The 16900-nt window shown below is 36.4% G+C and overlaps 1 long non-coding RNA gene across 1 annotated transcript; it reads left to right on the top strand.

Moving 5' to 3' along the window:
* Nucleotides 1-9824: 9824 nt before the first annotated feature.
* On the top strand, nucleotides 9825-16653 carry LOC145270699 (uncharacterized). Its single transcript, XR_013865523.1, has 2 exons — nucleotides 9825-13768; nucleotides 16385-16653. It is a non-coding gene; the product is annotated as an uncharacterized LOC145270699 (long non-coding RNA).
* The last annotated feature ends 247 nt before the right edge of the window (nucleotides 16654-16900 follow it).

The following is a 16900-nucleotide window of genomic DNA, read 5'->3' as shown; positions in this document are numbered from 1 at the left end:
TCCTCTGATCTTGAGCACGTAGTACAATGGGGAAAGGAGTGGCTGGTTACTTTTAATGCATCTAAAACCAAGCTTCTCTCTTTACATCATCAACATTCTAATCCACATTTGTCATCAATTGAAATGAATGGCTCTCGTCTTCAGGAGGCCTCAAGTTTTGACAAGCTTCTGGGCTTGACCATTACTCCTGATCTTAAATGGAACACGTATATCAAATCTGTTGCCAAGGCCGCTGGAAAAATGGTGGGATCTTTCTATCGATCCAGTAGATATCTCACTGCTGATGCTATTCTCTATCTATATAAGAGCCAGGTACGTCCAAGGATGGAATACTGTTGCCACATCTGGGCAGGAGCTGCTAGAAAGAACTTGTCCTGCCTTGATAGAGTTCAAAATAGACTTCGTAGCCTCGTAGGAGATGTCCTTTTCTCCTCCTTGCAACCTCTATCTCACAGAAGAGACGTTGCGAGTTTGTCTCTGATGTATCGTTATTTTCATGGAAAGTGTTCAACTGAGCTTCAATCTATGGTCCCCCCTCGCCAAACTTTCACAAGAAACACTCGTCTAGCTGTAAACACTATCAATAATTTCCCCCACTCTTTATCTGTGCCTAAACCTAAACGTAGATTCCATGAACAAAGCTTCTTTCTTAGAACTGCACGCCTGTGGAATTGTCTTCCGTTTTCCTGCTTTCCGGCTGACTACAATATGGTTTTGTTCAAGTCTAAAGTAAATAAGTTCTTGATGAGCCGTTCCATATAAGTTATTAAATTTACCAAATTTTCATTACTAATGATTACTATATTGACCAACTTCTACTGTACACTCTTTAACCCTTATCCTTGAGTGGCCTCTGGGCCTTGATAATGTGGTGATGCCTTTGTAAAAAAAAAAAAAAAAAAAAAAAAAAAAAAAGTTGTTAGTTAGGTTACTGGCTCTGATGAGTTACACTCTAACCACCCTTAATAACTGTGATACAGCGGAAGAGTCCGTTTTTGGACAAGTGGCGGTGATCGCATAACTCATTGAAAGTGCCGAATGTCTATTAGCTAGTTGAAACTTAGATTACTGGCTTTGATGAGTTTAAGTCTAACCACACTTAATAACTTTGATACAGCGGAACAGTCCGTCTGTTTCGCATAACTCATTGACAGTGTGAGTGTCGATTAGCTAGTTGTAACTTCGTAGCCGAAAAGTCCCTTTAAGAAGAGACTTGAAGATAATAATTATTGTTGTTATTATTGTTATTTTTATCGTCCAGCCATGTACGTGCAGAAATCTATTTCCAACTCAACTGTTTTATAAAACTTACTTCTCCTTCAACGAGACAAGAACGCCGACACTCGACTTCGCACCGATACGCGAATGACGATTCATAGAAATTAAAGCTGTTGATTTTATTGAATGTTACAACTTTGCCCCCACTCCTACACACACAGACACAGCGACGAACGATCTTGGCGACGCTTTCGATTGTAAATATAAGAGCGTTGTCGGCGGCGACAACCGGAAATGGCAAACCCTGTGTCAGTCAGATTTGTTTATTTCACGCCAATTTGAACTGCGAAATAATTCGTTTTAACTAATGAGACCTGTGGAAATTCTAAGGTTAATCCTTCGGAGTTAAGACAGCAAAGCGTAAAAGTTGAAACAAAAAATACAAAACAAATATATAATATGTAAATGTTACCAAAGGCAAGATAAGTTACTCTTCTACCTACCTGAACAAGTGTTTTAAGTTCTGCTGCGATAGTCGTTTTCAGCATACCTGAGCCAAACTGAGGGTTGGCCCCTTTCATACGCCGCCTGTTCAAACTGTTCAAACATGGTCGCCAGTGATTTACATTTCAAAATACACGCATTAATAAAACTAGCTCCAAAACTAGTAGTCTGTCTGTCACTGCTATTTTTCCTTTCGATATTCGTTTTCAGCATACCTGATCAAATTGAGGGTTGGCCCTTTTCATATGCCGCCTGTTCAAACATGGTCGCCAGTGATTTACATTTCAAAATACACGCATTACTAGCTCCCAAACTATTTATCTCTGCTAATTTTCCTTGCGATATTCGTTTTCAGCATACCCGAACGATTTTAAAATGGACAGTCTGAATGTCAACGAAGCAGACACACACACAAAAGACACACAAAAAGACACACACACACACGTAAACTCAGTGAAAGTGTCTACTGTCGATAAGATAGTTGTTAATTAGATTACTGACTCTTATGAGTTTTAGTCTAACCACCCTTTACAACTGTGATACAGTAGAACAGTCCGTCTCTGGACAATTAGCAGTGTATCGCATAACTCAATGACAGTGTCGAATGTTGACTAGCTAGTTGTAAGTTAGGTTACTGGCTCTGATGAGTTACACTCTAACCACCCTTAATAACTGTGATACAGCGGAACAGTCCGTTTTTGGACAAGTGGCGGTGATCGCATAACTCATTGAAAGTGCCGAATGTCTATTAGCTAGTTGAAACTTAGATTACTGGCTTTGATGAGTTTCAGTCTAACCACACTTAATAACTGTGATACAGCGGAACAGTCCGTCTGTTTCGCATAACTCATTGACAGTGTCGAGTGTCGATTAGCTAGTTGTAACTTCGTAGCCAGCCGAAAAGCCCCTTTAAGAAGAGACTTGAAGATAATAATTATTGCTTTTATTTGTAATGTTATTCTTATCGTCCAGCCATGCACGTGCAGAAATGCATTTCCAACGCAACTGTGTTAAAAAACTTACTTCCCCTTCAATGAGACAAGAACCCCGACACTCGACTTCGCACCGATACGCGAATGACGATACATAGAAATGAAAGCTGTTGATTTTATGTATTGAATTTTACGACTTTGCCGGCCCTCGTGACAAGATGTTCCGGCAGATACTGCAGGCTATGACGAGCTATGACTAGCAAAGACCAGATGTGGGGGAAACCCCACATGCCTGACCATTAACCAGCTCCCATTTCCCACCTCTCGGGAGCTGGTCCCCTTTTTCCCTTCCCCCTCTCTTCACTCCTCACATTAAAAATTGGCCTTGTGCCTAATTTGCTTGGTGGGGGAGCAAATAAATACCATCTGTTCCGGCAGATACTGCCAGCAAAGACCGTATGTGGGGCCGACCCCACATATAAGACCTTGGTCAATGTAGGGGTAACCCTTCATACCAATTGTCACCATCCTCGAAAACTATTTGTCTCAGCTAATTTTCCTTGCGATATTCGTTTTCAGCATACCTGAATGAGAGTTAGATTCTATAGACCAAGGCAAGTCAACGTGTATATAAAAAAATATTTTCGTTAACAGATACTACACATTGATCGTTTATTTTATTTGATTTGATGTATTTTATATTTATTTATTTTTTATTGATCTTATTTTCATTTAACATTTAATGTTTTGGTGTTGTATTACTGTACACATAGATTCGAAAAAGTTGTAATAAAAACAAATATATAACAAATAAATGTTATCAAAGGCAAGATAAGTTACTTTTCTACCCAACTGGATATATTTTTCGTGTTTTTATTCAATATAACATGTTTATTCAGCCGTAAGTTTGGGAAAAGGTGTTATAAATAAAAACCCAGATAAAATACTGTACAAACTCGATCAATATATGTTACCGTGACATAGGTGGACATATATTCGGCGGGTTTTTAGTAGTATTGTGTATAGTTTTTTATTTATAACACCTTTTCCCAAACTTACCGTGTTAAAGAGAGAATCAGACGCCATTTTGAATGTTCCAATACATCGGTAAACACTATGTTTTTCGAGCTGAATAAACATGTTACCTTGAATAAAAACACAAAAATTATATCCAGTTTGGTAGAAAAGTAACTTATCTTGCCTTTTGATAACATTTATTTGTTATATATTTGTTTTTTGACAACTTTTTCGAATCTATGTGTACAGTAATACAAACCCGATGTTTTTTTTTATTAAATAGTTAGGTGACTGTACGGAATAGTTACAAAACGCCTTCCTCTCCCCATTTTAAGAACGACTTTCGGAATTGGGGGGAGCCCAATCTCTCCATGGTAAGAACGGCTTTCCAGATTGTGAGGTGTTTTTTTTTCAGAAAGCCGTTCTTATCATGGAGAGATTGAAAGTGTTAATACAAGTTAAATTGAATTTTTATCAGATCTTCTGCTTATTAAATTATTGGACAGAATAGTTAACATGATCCTCTCTACATTAAGAATGGCTTTCTGAACTTTTAAGGTAACGATTTCTTAAAAAAATACAATTTAATAACAAAAAAAAAACAGTTATTTTTACGATTCGAAAGAGGGAGGCGGTGGGAGGGGGAGGAATTGGCGCGTTGAAATAAAATTCGTTGAATTTCAAATTCGCTTGATACCCCCACCCTTCGCCACGTCATGACAGAAACAAAACTTTGACGAGATGTAATCTATTTCATTTAACTTCCGTTTGACCCCGGGCAAGAGTGCAGACACGTGCGGAGTGTGTGGGTGTGTGGGTGGAAGTTTTATTGTTTTATTACTTTCATACTTTCATTATTTTCCGTCTTTCTCTCCCCCTCTCTCTCTTTCTGTCTCTCTCTCTCTCTCTTTCTCCCCCCTCTCTCTGTTTCTCTCTCTCTCTCTCTCTCTCTCTCTCTCTCTCGTGCTCACATGAAATAAACGCGGGAAGAAATATGTTTGGGTGGAATTTGCCATTTCACGAAACGTCGTGGTTAGAGACACATGTATTTTTACTGGGAGTTTTCACTAGAAGAAAGGTAAGCAATTTTTGGTATAATTTGTGATTTTATTTCAGCATTTCTTTTATGTAAAATAATAATCTTGTTTTTTTTTTAATGTTTAAAGTGAATAATAAAAAAAAATGATATTTTATTTAAGTTATTATAATTACCTCGTGTTATTAAACGAAAAAAAAAAATGAACAGACACTACACATTTCGTTCTTTATATATAATTTTCAATATAATTTATATCTATGTGTACAGTAATACAAACCCTATATTTGTTAATGAATATCACTTAAATAAACCACTCTACAGATGGATGTGATATTTGGAATATGCTGTAACATTGATAAAGACGAACTAAGGAACAGTTACGTCATAGACACAAAATATACGTATGATTATAATAGGAAAAAAACAAAAACCTGCAAAAGTATATGCAGTTATGCTACCGTGCCGAAATAAAAACGGTGTTATTTAGAAATCTATTCTTAGTATTCTAACATTTTAATCAAGTTGTCGTGAAACTTGAATTTCAAATGAAAAAACGAAAAAAACAAAACAAAAAAGGAAATGCAAACACAAAACACGGTAACATAAATGCATAATTACTAATTATGTCTTTCTGGCTAAACGTAGTAACCGTTTCTTTTTTCTGTATTTGTATAAAAATTAGTACATGTTTTTTATTAGATATTGAAATCCATGTTATTAGGTTGAAATGGGCGCTTCTACACTATTGGGACGAGATTTCAGAATTGTAGGGATGCGAGTTAATGCGACAGTTGATGTTGAATTCGAAAGTGATTTTGGAGCCTTTAAACTGTCATTAATAATAATAAAACAAATACTACACTTTGAATTATTTGCTAATAATTAAAAAAAATATTTTCGTTAACAGATATGACACATTGATCGTTGTTTTTATTTGATTTGATGTTTTTTTATTTATTTTTTTATTGATCTTATTTTTATTTAACATTTGATGGTTGTTATTAAATTGTTAGATGCTTGTACGGAATGGTTACAAAACGCCCTCCTCCTCTCTCCATTTTAAGAACGACTTTCGGAATGGCCGTATCCCAATCTCTCCATGTTAAGAACGGCTTTCTAACGCCGACACTTGACTTCGCACCGATACGCGAATGACGATTCATAGAAATTAAAGCTGTTGATTTTATGTATTGAATTTTACACGACTTTCTCGGCCCTCGTGACAAGATCAAAGTGTAGTATCTGTTCTCTCAGTTACGAAACTGTCCGCCACCGGGCTTTCTGGATAGGTTAAGGTGTTTTCATACTAATCTTCGTTAGCAAGGACCGACTCCACATTTGTGGGAGCTTGGACCCGGAAACCGATCCCCTTTTTTGGGAGACTGGAATCTCGGGACCAACACCACTAGCTGGTAGTTGAGACCTGCTTTTGTTGTTTTTTTGCATGCGTTTTTTCTTCGTTCCGGTCTCTTCCCTCTAGAGACAGGGGATGGTCTAATTTCTCCACACTTAATTGCCTGAGCAGCACTGACCTGCCAGGCCCAAACTTTGTCTATCTTCGCTGCTCTCCCAGTGGATCGAGCAGACAGGGCTCTCTTTCTCGCTTCCGTTGGGGTAAGTTAGTGGGTAGTTGGGAGCTTGGACCCGAAACCGATCCCCTTTTTTGGGAGACTGGAATCTCGGGACCAACACCACTAGCTGGTAATTGAGACCTGCTTTTGCTGGTTTTTTGCATGCGTTTTTTCTTCGTTCCGGTCTCTTCCCTCTAGAGACAGGGGATGGTCTAATTTCTCCACACTTAATTGCCTGAGCAGCACTGACCTGCCAGGCCCAAACTTTATCTATCTTCGCTGCTCTCCCAGTGGATCGAGCAGACAGGGCTCTCTTTCTCGCTTCCGTTGGGGTAAGTTAGTGGGTAGGGTGACGTGGGGTAGGGCGGGTGCTTCGTTTCTGCTCCCCTCTGTGGGCAGGGATTCCTATCCCCTCTCTCTCTTAATTGCGACGCGGCACTCTGGCCCGCTAGCACCCACTGCGTCTTTCTTCTCTGCTCTCCCCCCCTCGCGGGGGGATCTGAGCTGCTAACCCGACATCCCCGTGAGGGGAAGTCAAAAACTCTAATTTCTTCAAAGTCCGCTCCTCCCCCTCCATTCCCCTGGGTTTTCTTTTCCCCCACTACACTTTGGTCTGCGTCAGCGGCCAGTGCAACCGCCACGATGCCAGGCAGGAGGGGTACGTTACCCCAAATGCGCAAGATTTATTAATAAATAATAAACTAGACAAAATACTTTGAGAAATTCGCTCAATATATGTTAACGTGACATAACTTGACATATATTCGGTGGTTTTTTAATAGTATTTTGTCTAGTTTATTATTTATAACACCTTTTCCCGAACTTACCGTGTTAAAGAGACAGTCGGTCGCCATTTAGAATTTTCCAATACATCGGTAAACACTGTATTCTTTTCGAGCTGAATAAACATGTTAAACTGAATAAAAACACCAAAATTATATCCAGTTTGGTAGAAAAGTAATTTATCTTGCCTTTGATAACATTTATTTGTTATATATTTGTTTATTGACAACTTTTTCGAATCTATGTGTACAGTAATACAAACCCTATAATTATTTCATGTCATTAAACGAAAAAAAAAAAAGAACAGATACTACACGTTTCCTTTTTTTACAGATATCATTGTCAAATAAAATGTATATTTATTTATAATTTGTTGTATTTTTAATAGTTTGCTGCAAACTTTAAATCGAGTATTAATCTTCTGTTTGAGAATGTGTTAAATTATCGATGGTTTTATATTGTATTTTTTTATTTATTTATAATTTTATTTCAGCATTTATTTAATATAGAATAACCACGTCGCTTATTTAATCATAAATAAAAAAAAAAAAAAAAAAATTATTCTATAAAAAGCATTTTCATTCCAAAATACTGAAATCGCCATTAAATAACCTGGAAAAGGGTTGATATGGCGTATAAGCAAAAGCCAGACTAAGAAATCAAGGGCAGATAATCGGAAATCTTGATTGTCTCCCTTGACGAACTTGTCTCCACGGAATTTCACGAGTGTTGTGGTCGGCGTTACGGAAATTACCGACCGTTTACTGATTTTATTTGTTTAGTTTTTTTCACCTTTGTTTGGTTGAGAGATGTTTGAGTACTCGTGCAGTTTATTGACCACCGGTGTGAAATATTAACGTCGTATTTATGTGTGCTTTCCACCTAACAGTCGAATGACGTTAAAATTGATTTACACACTCACTTGTAAAGTCGCCAATAGTAAGATGTCCAAAAATTACGAAAAACGTTTACTCATTTTATTTGTTTAAATAATATTATATGTAGACTTTCACCTAACAAATTAAAAAATTAGAAGACGTTAATTTAGATTTAAATTAAAAATATTTGTCTGTCTGTCTATCTATCTAGCTGTACTGTATCTCTCCAACTACATCCTCTGTCTGTCTGTCTCTTTAACCTCGCATCGGCTCTCTGCTTGGTTCCTTATTTCAGCCCACCAAATTAGTTCAGTTTTTTTATATTTTTTTTTATTCATAATTTGATTTCAGTATTTATTTAATATAGAATAACCGGGTGTGTATTAGTACTGGACACATAGATTCGAAACAGTTGTCAAAAAACAAATATATAACAAATAAATGTTATCAAAGGCAAGATAAATTACTTTTTTACCAAACTGTATATAATTTTCGTGTTTTTATTAAATTAAACATGTTTATTCAGCTCGAAAAAACAGTGTTTACCGATATATTGGAAAATTCAAAATGGCGACCGACTCTATCTTTAACACGGTAAGTTCGGAAAAAGATGTAATAAATAATAAACCAGACAAAATACTGTTAGAAATTCGCTCAATATATGTTAACGTGACATAACTTGACATATATTGGGTGGTTTTTTAATAGTATTTTGTCTAGTTTATTATTTATAACACCTTTTCCCGAACTTACCGTGTTAAAGAGACAGTCGGTCGCCATTTAGAATTTTCCAATACATCGGTAAACACTGTATGCTTTTCGAGCTGAATAAACATGTTAAATTGAATAAAAACACGAAAATTATATCCAGTTTGGTAGAAAAGTAATTTATCTTGCCTTTGATAACATTTATTTGTTATATATTTGTTTATTGACAACTTTTTCGAATCTATGTAATAATATATAATACAAACCCTATAATTATTTCATGTCATTAAACGAAAAAAAAAAAAACAGATACTACACGTTTCCTTTTTTTACAGATATCATTGTCAAATAAAATGTATATTTATTTATAATTTGTTGTATTTTTAATAGTTTGCTGCAAACTTTAAATCGAGTATTAATCTTCTGTTTGAGAATATGTGTTAAATTATCGATGGTTTTATATTGTATTTTTTTATTTATTTATAATTTTATTTCAGCATTTATTTAATATAGAATAACCACGTCGCTTATTTAATCATAAATAAAAAAAAAAAAAAAAATTATTCTATAAAAAGCATTTTCATTCCAAAATACTGAAATCGCCATTAAATAACCTGGAAAAGGGTTGATATGGCGTATAAGCAAAAGCCAGACTAATAAATCAAGGGCAGATAATCGGAAATCTTGATTGTCTCCCTTGAAGAACTTGTCTCCACGGAATTTCACGAGTGTTGTGGTCGGCGTTACGGAAATTACCGACCGTTTACTCATTTTATTTGTTTAAATAATATTATATGTAGACTTTCACCTAACAAATTAAATAAGAAGACGTTAATTTAGATTTAAATTAAAAATATTTCTCTGTCTATCTATCTAGCTGTACTGTATCTCTCCAACTACATCCTCTGTCTGTCTGTCTCTTTAACCTCGCATCGGCTCTCTGCTTGGTTCCTTATTTCAGCCCACCAAATTAGTTCAGTTTTTTTATATTTTTTTTTATTCATAATTTGATTTCAGTATTTATTTAATATAGAATAACCGGGTGTGTATTAGTACTGGACACATAGATTCGAAACAGTTGTCGAAAAACAAATATATAACAAATAAATGTTATCAAAGGCAAGATAAATTACTTTTTTACCAAACTGTATATAATTTTCGTGTTTTTATTAAATTAAACATGTTTATTCAGCTCGAAAAAACAGTGTTTACCGATATATTGGAAAATTCAAAATGGCGACCGACTCTATCTTTAACACGGTAAGTTCGGAAAAAGATGTAATAAATAATAAACTAGACAAAATACTTTTATAAATTCGCTCAATATATGTTACCGTGACATAACTTGACATATATTCGGTGGTTTTTTAATAGTATTTGGTCTAGTTTATTATTTATAACACCTTTTCCCGAACTTACCGTGTTAAAGAGAGAATCGGTCGCCATTTCGAATTGATATTTAAAAAAAAAAAAAAAAAAGAATCCTAGCTACTGAGTTGTAGTCGACAATCGTAACATATCCCAAAATTACGAAAATGCAATCATTAAAGAATTTCCTAATTTTTTGTTTATTACAACAACATTGCAAGAGTAAGATTAGTAAATGTGGATGTGTATTTTCCCCCCTAAAGTCCAACCCTATCCTCACCGTGGTAGGGGGGTGTAACGTTGTAGTTGAACAACAACTACACGGCTAAATGGGCTCTGGCAAAACAAAATCCAGGAAATGACGTCCGTCATCTGGTCGTCTTTTTATACGCTTGCATGTGGCGAGCAAAGAAGACGTGTTAAGGAAGGAGCAGGCTGAAAGGAGAACATTCCCCGAACAAAAAAAGAAAAATGGGCCTTACCCTATCCCTTTCCCTTATCCTAACCCTAACCCCTCCCGTTTGCTTCCAAGGCCCCATTTGAGCGTGTTCTCCTCCGCAGGCCTGCTTCTCCAAGTTTCCCCGACTTTGCAGGTAACTGGTTTGGAGGCTTTCTAAAGCTCTTTTATCAGTGTCGGGGTGTTGAGTCCACACTTCCAGCTCAACAAATACCTGCAGTGCAAGGTGCGCTTCTCCGAATTTCCCCGAAGAGGGAGCGACACGTGCTCGTGTTTCTACTGTGTAATGCATGCGTGCCTCCACTTGACTACGGATGACTAGAGTAATACTAAAATAGTTTGTGTGTGCTCACAAGCTGCTTGAAGGGCGCTGGTAATATTATTCCTACTATCTATCAACTACGAGCTGGGGCGGTAATGCAATGATGGACCTCCGATTAATAATATCCGATACGATAGTAGGAATGGCAGTTTTGTGAGCTTTCATAGGCTCTTCCACATTCACGCACAATCTTGTGGTATCTCTCTAGGAATCCTGTTGGGTAGAGAGAACAAAAAGTCCCTTCCCTCGTTTTGGAAGGTTGTTCGCAGCAACGCTTGTTTTATATGGTGCCCTCTTTAGGGAGTTCAACACCTTGTTGTACGGAACCCGATCAAAATCCAGTTAATGATGGCATGAGTTTGTTGCGTCCGTCATCTGGTCGTCTTTTTATACGCTTGCATGTGGCGAGCAGAAAAGACGTGCTCGAGCAGGCTGGAAGGAGAACACTCCCCCGAAAGAGAAAAATGGGCCTCCCTCTCTCCCGTGTGCTTCCATCAAGGCCCAAATTGTGTGTGTTCTCCTTCGCAGACCTGGTCCTCCAACTTTCCTCGACTTTGCAGGTAACTAATCTGGAGCTTTTCTAAAGCTCTTTTCTCAGTGTCGAGGTGTTGAGTCAACTCCCAGCTCAACAAATACCTGCAGCGCAAGGTGCGCTTTTCCGAATTCCCCCAAAGAGGGAGCGACACGTGCTCGTGTTTCTACTATGTAATTCACGCGTGCCTCCACTCGACTACGGACGACTAGAGTAATACTGCTATTAGTTTGCGTGTGCTCACAAGCTGCTTGAAGGGCGCTGGTAATATTATTCCTACTATCTATCAACTACGAGCTGGGGCGGTAATGCAATGATGGACCTCCGATTAATAATATCCGATACGATAGTAGGAATGGCAGTTTTGTGAGCTTTCATAGGCTCTTCCACATTCACGCACAATCTAGTGGTATCTCTCTAGGAATCCTGTTGGGTAGAGAGAACAAAAAGTCCCTTCCCTCGTTTTGGAAGGTTGTTCACAGCAACGCTTGTTTTATATGGTGACCTCTTTAGGTAGTTCAACACCTTGCTCTCCTTGACTCTTCTCATTGTCGAGGTTCTGAGTCCGGTTCCAGGTGTACAAATAGGTGCAAGTCTGGATAGGGAATCTCCCCAAGTGGGTGAGCCTACGCTCTTTCTTATCAGGCGACACGTGCTCGTGTTACTACATAATGCATGCATGGCTCCATTCGACCAGGAACGACTAGAGTAATACTACCATTAGTTTGTGTGTTCTCACAAGCTGCCTGAAGGGCGCTGGTAATATTATTCCTACTATCTATCAACTACGAGCTGGGGCGGTAATGCAATGATGGACCTCCGATTAATAATATCCGATACGATAGTAGGAATGGCAGTTTTGTGAGTTTTCATAGGCTCTTCCACATTCACGCACAATCTTGTGGTATCTCTCTAGGAATCGTGTTGAGTAGAGAGAACACTTCCGTTTTCTGCTCCGCCTTTTATTCCGAGTAGAAACCGCCTTTTTCGGAGGATGTTCGTAGCAATGCATGTTTTATGTAGCGCTCCACTTTGGGGAGATCATCACCTACCTGCCCAGACTGTCCTTTCCTGTACGGTACCTGGTAACGAGTGGATTCCACCCTTTCCCTCCTTTTTCAGTTTGATGGCGACCACGACTAGCCAGAGGTGAGTAAAGCATCAAGCGTTTCTTCTTTTCGATTTCAGTTTTTGTAATTGACAAGTTTAATTTTCCTCTTTTCCATTACTGCAGCTTCTAGTTAGAATCAGCACAATCCTCAGGTAAGTATTTCTTTCGTTGTGTTGCTAGTGATTAAAACGAATTCCTTTCTGCTTATATTTCCTTTAACCAACTTTAGCAAGTCTAACCGAAAATATTCACCCATGCATGATCATAACCAAAATTATTTTTCTGTTACAGGTATTTTATTTTAATAAAAATTAACAAAATAATTAACATACACTCAGTAAAATGCAATGTACTAAAGTAACATAAATAAAACAAAAACAAAATGTAAAAATAATAATGCAAAATACAAGTAGTTATTACAGGTTTCAACAGCAACAGCCATGACCCTGTCATCCCAATATTGGATGCAGTTCCAGAAACTCATAAAGTAAGTATTGATATCTTCTTCTAATTATAATTTTTTAAAAAAAGAAAATTTCACAAAAAATAAAATACTGTGATCTAAAGGAAAATAAACCGAAAAAAAAAAAATGTAAAAATAATAATGCAAAATACAACTAGTTATTACAGGTTTCAACAGCAACAGCCATGACCCTGTCATCCCAATATTGGATGCAGTTCCAGAAACTCATAAAGTAAGTATTGATATCTTCTTCTAATTATAATTTTTTAAAAAAAGAAAATTTCACAAAAAATAAAATACTGTGATCTAAAGGAAAATAAACCGAAAAAAAAAAAATGTAAAAATAATAATGCAAAATACAACTAGTTATTACAGGTTTCAACAGCAACAGCCATGACCCTGTCATCCCAATATTGGATGCAGTTCCAGAAACTCATAAAGTAAGTATTGATATCTTCTTCTAATTATATTTTTTTAAAAAAAGAAAATTTCACAAAAATTAAAATACTGTGATCTAAAGGAAAATATACTGAAAAAAAAAAAAAATGTAAAACTAATAATGTGAAATACAACTAGTTATTACAGGTTTCAGCAGTAGCCGTTACGCTCTCATCCCGATCTTGGATGCAGTTCCAGAAAGTCATAAAGTAAGTATTGTTATTTCCTAATTATAATTTCCAAAAAAATAATTTCATAAAAATAAAATGCTATGAAATAAAGGAAAATAAATAAAACAAACAAACCAAAAAAAGAAAAAAACAATTAAAAAAAAAAGAAAAAGTTATTCAAGTTTTCAGCACCAGCAGCAGCAACACCCATGACCCCTCTCATCCCCATCTTGGAAGCAGTTCCAGAAATTCCTAAAGTAAGTAATAATATATTTTTTTTTTTATAAGCAACTCCAACTTCCCATCGAATTCATAAAGGTTTCATTTATTGTATCAATGTGTCTTGGTGGTGCTGCAACAACTACCTTGATTTATTTCTAATTTTCTAGTGATTGTTGAGACTTCAGGACTCTAAACCACCTTTTCAGCACTTGTTTTGTACCAGCTGCTGAATTTGCTTTGTTTTAGATGGGTTTCAGTTAATTTCTTAATTTACTTGATTTCTTTTTTGTCTAATGACTTTTGATGATTCCAGCTTCTAATTGGCCCTTTCTTTTCTTGTTCTCCAGTACCGTTGAACATTACTCGCTTTTTTTCGCACCTGATAAATTTTGCTAATTAATTTTTTCTCTTTTTGTTCCAGACTTTATCCTGTCTATTAACTTTTATTCTCTTTCTAGTTCTCTTGCAGCGTTGAACATTACTTGTTTTTGACTTATTTTTACTAGTGAGTGTTGAGACTTGAAGATTCTAAAAGAGCATTTCTTTACAGCACCTGATAAATGGCATCCTATTTACTTGATTTCTTTTTTGTCTAATGACTTTTGATGATTCCAGCTTCTAATTGGCCCTTTCTTTTCTTGTTCTCCAGTACCGTTGAACATTACTCACTTTTTTCGCACCTGATAAATTTTGCTAATTAATTTTTTCTCTTTTTGTTCCAGACTTTATCCTGTCTATTAACTTTTATTCTCTTTCTAGTTCTCTTGCAGCGTTGAACATTACTTGTTTTTTTTACTTATGTTTAGCATACGCACAGATTTGGTAAAGTTAGCCGAAAACAATTATATATAACATTTCTTCAGTTTGAACTCATTTTTGCCGAGAGAGATAGGTTTCCTTGTTCATGTGGATTTGCCTAAAGTAATGTATGTAAATGCATGAACAATATGCTTTGTAATTATATACAAATATTTACATTACTATTGTATTACATTTTTACCTCAAACAAGGCACTTTGCCACTATCAGGGGGAAACATCTACTGGGGTACTGGGGTACTATGTAGGGATTTGGGCAGGGAGGTGTTGGTTCACGTTGCACTTGAACTTATGCATGTCAGTACAGTTGGGGAAGCAGTGACCTGGAATGGAATTCCAAATTCTAGCAGTTCTGGGGAAGAAACTACTGGAGTAGAAAGATCTTTTAAATGTAGGGATCTCTACAGTGTGGGGGGTGGGATTTTGCAGCTTGTCGGGTCTGTCGAGGGTGTTTACGTTGTGGGGGCACAAATGCTTGCAGTTCATCAGAGCATTCACCATTATAATAGTTGTAGAACAGGCAGAGGGATGCAACGTTTCGACGATGGGACAGAGGCTGAAGCTTAGATGCCAGTTTAGGGCCTATCAGATTTGCGACTCTCTTTTGAACCCTGTCAAGGAGCGAGAGACTAGTAGCCGATGCACCAGCCCAAATATGACAGCAATACTCCATACATGGGCGAATAGTGGCCTTGTTAGAGAGGTACAGGATACTTTGGGGTGTTAGAAGTTTTCTAGCACGGTAGAGAGAGCCCACCTTCCTCGCAGCAGCCCTGGCAATGCTCTCGATGTAATTGTTCCAGCTATAATTATCATTTTCATTATGGATCAGTAATATAATTTTACTACTGTTAATATATTCTAATAAATTATAATATATTAAATAACTATAAAAACTAAAACTAATAATTAAAAACAAAAAAATCATGATTAGATACTAAAACATAACTTATAAATTAGCGCTAAATTAAGTTATAACCGATCAAATAATAAACACTAAACCTCGACATAAATGTAAATATCAAAATGTTAAATTGTATAAATACTGAAAGATTAAACACTAATACTAAAATAATACTTTAAAACCAAAAATATACCAGAGAATAAGTGATAAGCTGTTCTAAAAATAAACTTATTACTAGTAAAAATATCTTGCTGATCCATATAAGAAAATGATAATAATAATGGCATATTAAAAATGAGCAATTATTAGAATAACGATTGCGCTCAAATTCGAGTTTGCCCTTTACACGCCTTTGCAGTAATATTTATGCCCCAAAACTGAAAAATGTGGCTGATTACTTGGACCTGAAAGTTCTAAACTAGCATAATTGTCTGGCATCTCAGTACTTTGTACAAAACTAGCATTTTAGCCGTGGGAGTTTGGGGGTTTTGTGTTGAGCCAAACAACGAAAAAACGCGTGGTAGCAGGGAGGAAGGCTAGAACCCGTTACGTGTTTGCGTGTATGACCACTGGCAGTGACGTAGGTTTAAATTAAAGCTAGAGAAAAGAAAGCACGGCATGACTTACAAATACATCGTGGATTAAAGCAACCCCCTAGCTATTTGTCGCGTGAAGTAATAATTACACTTATATATATGTTTTCCTTTATTTTTAACTTTGACACATTAACCATTATTGATTAAGGGTCATATGAATTTATTACATTAGATCCATGGCCAAGGAAACTATATCTAACATTTCAGTGGTTTATACTATAAGTTGTACACTTTCACTTTTATAGATATATCCATTTCAAAATTACTCGGACTTGTAACGACATGATTCCATTTCCGTTGGATTAAAACTTGTCTCTTTTTTCTTTTTATTTAGCAACCAGCCGAAACTTCTCCCAGAAGAAGACCACTCCCATCCAAAATTTCTACAAGAACAGGATAGCCGCCGCCACTTCAGGGTCCTGGATATGACCTTAAACTGTATCCGATGGTAAAGCTCCATAAGCGGGCTTGGGGAGTGTGGAGCCACCCTTTAATTACCATTGCTCCCAGGTCCACTCTGACCCGGAGTGGTAGTACCTGTTAGGGTCCTCACTGTGGGTTACATATTTTTCTTCTAATAAACCTTTAAAAACTATAAGTCTATTTTCTGTGTTATCTATTTGTTATACATCATGTGCCCCGAATTAAATTGTGATATTCGTTTTCAGCATATTCAAAAAGATTAAAAAAATCGACATAGAATTACATATCAAATATAAAAAAAAAAAAGGCTAACCCTGACCCCCAACTCTAATCCATCCTAGAGACAATTTGATCAAAGAGGAGCAGCATGAATATCAGCAATAATGTATGCCAAAAAAAAAAAAAAAAAAATTACTTAATATTGGTT

The sequence above is a fragment of the Euprymna scolopes genome, chromosome 46 (genome assembly GCF_053919585.1).
Source record: "Euprymna scolopes isolate OS-2025 chromosome 46, ASM5391958v1, whole genome shotgun sequence".
Classification (NCBI taxonomy): Eukaryota; Metazoa; Mollusca; class Cephalopoda; order Sepiida; family Sepiolidae; genus Euprymna; species Euprymna scolopes.
The sequence above is the reverse complement of the archived record's forward strand: the minus strand, read 5'-3'. Positions and strand labels throughout refer to the sequence as shown.